The 3886-nt window shown below is 52.1% G+C and overlaps 1 long non-coding RNA gene across 1 annotated transcript; it reads right to left on the reverse strand.

Moving 5' to 3' along the window:
- Positions 1 to 299: 299 nt before the first annotated feature.
- On the reverse strand, positions 300 to 3238 carry LOC138809080 (uncharacterized). Its single transcript, XR_011366700.1, has 3 exons — positions 3129 to 3238; positions 2597 to 2708; positions 300 to 455 (listed from the first exon to the last, which is right to left on the reverse strand). It is a non-coding gene; the product is annotated as an uncharacterized lncRNA (long non-coding RNA).
- Positions 3239 to 3886: the final 648 nt, after the last annotated feature.

Below are 3886 nucleotides of genomic sequence, written 5' to 3' on the forward strand. Positions count from 1 at the left end.
TCCTGAGTTCAAGGTCCAGGACTGGCAAAAACAGACATACACAACAATCTGTGCAGCCATCTGGCTAAAGCAGGTCTCCCTCTTGTCCCCAACTGGATTGGACAGACTTTCCTGGTAAAGGAGCTGCTGTCATGTTGACTAGGCCCATTTGGTCTGCATCCCAGGATTCCAGGCACACCCCCATTTTTTCATCGTTCTTTTTCACCAATGGGATCCAAGAATAGTGGACATGCCCATATTACATGCTTCCCAGTAGCACCTGGAATCCCTCTGTTGGGTGACACCAATATCAGCAGTTGAGGAATGTAGAGGTGGCTGAGTGGTGAGCAAGAGACTCCAGGTGACTTTGAGGTAGAGTAGGAAATGATGTCCTAGTCAGTGAGTGGGAGAATAGAAGATTTTCTAGAGCCTGGGAATGTGGCCAGCCCAACTTTGCCGTCCTGGCGCTCAAATGTCTGAAACAATAAGAATCAATGAGAGAACTGTGGGCAAAAAGCTGCCACAAGAACAGCAGCAGTATCCTCCCGACAGACCTGAAACATTCAAGAAAACAAAGAACAAGAAAAAAGGGAGGGATCCCCAAGACAAACACCACTGGGGAGCGAGATTGAATGGAGAGTCCAACGAAAGGTGATGCCGACCATGGGCCTACCCTGCCTTTGGACTCAGTCACAGCCACCAGGGTCCAGAGTGTCAAGGGTCCCAATCCCACCAAGGATCCACAGAGGTGCTACCTGCATATGGTGCCCACCCTGGACCACAGAAAAGAAGAAACCAGGCACTCTGTGCCAAGATCCAACCACTGAAGTAGGGAGACAGACCCGCAGGGTCAATGGGAGTAAGAGAGGGAGAAGATAGACCAGATACATGCAGCACCAAAAATGGAGGTAGAAATCCAAAAGGCACCCATACAGCGGTTGGTTTCGGCAGAAAGCGATTTACAATGTGCACTGGCCCAAGTGTAGCAGGCCGCTGATGACAGAGAAAGGGAGCATGAAGCTGTCACCAGCTACAGAGTGGCGTGTGGCAGAGCTGGAGATAGTGGCTTCTCTGGTCACTGCTGCAAAGGAGAAGACCAAAATGTTCCTCAAACAGATGAATGATGTGATCCTTCAGCTCGAGGAAAATACCATAAACTTTGATGACCTGGAGCAAGTGAACACAGAGTTGCATGAGAAGGTGGAAGTGCTGTAGATACAGAGGAGCAACATGAAGAAGAGAATATGCAAGTTCCAACAAGCGCTGGAGGGCATTAGGTACTGAAGATGGAGTTGAATAACCTGGAGGAACAACTTCATATCCAGGTCCAGGAAAACCAGTCTCCATCTTCAGAACGTGGAGCAGCAGGAGCAACTGCAGAGACTGGAGGAGAAAGCCTAGGATCAGCAGGAGACCCCTGAGACCCCACGATGTGCATGTGTGTGGGATAGACAACCAGAGGAAAAGCTGGCCCTGCTGTGGGACGCTCTCCACCAGGTGAGCAGTGAGAAGGAGGAGCTTGCCAGCATCCTGGACACAAAGCAGCAGATGAAGAAACATCTGCGGGAGCAGTAGGACTGCTCAGAGAAGAAGATAGAGAAATGGATAGTGGTGGCTGAGAGAGAGAGAGCCAAGCAGCTCAGGAGCAGCAGGAGCAGTCCCTGGGCCAGTGCAGGAGTTCAGAACCTCCTGTCTCCAATGAGCGACTGTGGTCTGAGAAGGAGGCCCTGCAGCAGCACTTAGAGAGGCAGATCCAGCTGCTGGAGCAGCTGATGCAAGTGAAGGGCTCAACAAACTGGAGGGACCAGGTGGTGTCCCCGAAGTGGCAGGACACTCTCAAGTGCCTGGAAGCCACCAGATCACAGGAGGAATGCCTGCAAGCCCAGCTGAGCTTCCTGGCTTTCCCTGGGGAAGGGGAAGGGATGAGCCCTGGAGAAGCAAAAGGTAACGAGGTGAATCCCCCCCCACCCCATGTGACCATCATACAGGATGGAGAGGTTCCCCAGACCAAGAGTGACATGGCTCTGAGAGTGCTCTTGGAGGATGAGATCCACAGGGGGAAACTCCTGACCCAAGAATGGTGGGCTAGCTTCAGGCACCCCATGGCCAACCCAGCAGCTCAGTGCCAGACTGAGCTGGAGCCACAGACCCTCATCCATGACCTGCCTGATGAGGTGGACTTCCAGAGTCCAGCAGGTGAGCTCCACCATTGATGCAGCCAGCTTTTGGCACACATCCAAACTATCAAGGAGTCCCTCATGGTGTGTTGTAAAGAGCAGATGTTGGTCCTGAATGAGCTATGTTGGGAAAAAGCCCAGTGCATGCACTGGCTGTCCCAGGAGAAGATCGAGAAGAGGAGAGTGTTGAGGAGCTGCTGTCACTCCTAGCCAGGGAAAGCACAGACAGCAGTTTCCAGATGCCAGCACAGGCTGAGCCTCCCATCCCCCTCCCCAACACTGCTTCAGAAGCAACTTGAAGACAGCATGGAAACTGCCAGAGGAGAGGTCAGGGTTCCCGACCCCATAGTGGATTCCCCCAAGGAGCAGGTCCTGCCCCAGATGCCCCACATCCAGATCTACCCACAGCTTCCAGGCTCAGGGGAGGAGTGCTTTCTCACTTTCTCCGGTAGACTGATGTAGATGACGACTCTCTATGTGACATACTGACTCTCAAAAGCGTTGGCAGCCACCAGAAGTAGGTGACCAAGTGGCTTTCTCTCAGGCCTCCATCTGCCGGGCAACGGGAAGGTTAAACTGGGGGTAGGGTAGGGCAGAGGCTGAAGGGAGTTGGCCCAAACTCAAGGGACATCTAATGGCCTATTGGTGGCCCATTGGTGACTTCTGGCATGCTAGGCAAACACTCTACCACTGATCCACATTCTCAGCTAGGATGATTTTTCCCCCTCCCAAACCCATATGGCCATTCCTCAGATAAATAGGAAGTAGGGGCTAGGATTAATATGAAGCACAAATCTGGTTCAACCCAAAATATTCCCCTGCCCCCTCTTCCCACACCCTGAGTTGAAGTTTTTCTTCTACCATTGAGGGATGAGAGAGGGAGGGGGGAGTCCCAAGAAAATACCAACAACAGTGGCCCCCTGAGTCCCACATCCTTCCCCACACAAGTGGTCCTCCAGATTCCAATCTTACCTGACTCAATGTAAAGTCTAAACTGTCTCCCTACCACTGCAAGGCTCAGGATGAAATAAAAGTCAGCCCAGGCCTCAGCCCACACCCAAAGTGGAAGCTCCTAGTCCCAGACCTACTTCCACCTCTGACTGCCCCTAGTTAGGCCACACCCACCACTCACCACTATGATGGTGGTGATGACCTCATGGATGGATTCCAGGAAGAAGGTCTATGGCAAAGAGCAGAAGCATCAGGGTGAGCAGGGCAGAAGGAGGTGGGGTGATTGCTCTGGGATCTTCCTTGGAGCCCTCCCATCCAGCCAGAACCATGCTGACCCAAAGCACGAACAAGGCCAGGGGGTGAGACGAGATGGAGGAGCACAGGATTAAAGGAGGTACTGCTTTGTCTTGGAGGACTTGATTAATTCCAATTATAATTAATTCCAATTACATTTGGCCCATGCCAATCCCAAAGACATCATGCAATGCCTCTCCGTGTTGTTGTTGGTCGTGAAGGCTGTCCCTGAGCTCTTTTTCTCAAGGCTGGCACTCTACCACTTGAGCCACAATGCCAATTTTTTTTTCTGATGGTTCATCGATAAGAGTCTCATACACTGTCCTGCCCAGACTGGCTTGGCACCATGATCCTCCAGATCTCAGCTTCCTGCGTAGCTAGAATGACAGGCATGAGCCACCAGTGCCCAGTATGTGATGCCTTTTGAAGGCATCTTGGCGAGTCTGTAAAGGAGCCCCAAAGGGCCTGGATAGACGATGACCCAA

The sequence above is a fragment of the Dipodomys merriami genome, unplaced genomic scaffold (assembly GCF_024711535.1).
Source record: "Dipodomys merriami isolate MVZ:Mamm:240054 unplaced genomic scaffold, mDipMer1.0.p SCAF_481, whole genome shotgun sequence".
NCBI lineage: Eukaryota > Metazoa > Chordata > Mammalia > Rodentia > Heteromyidae > Dipodomys > Dipodomys merriami.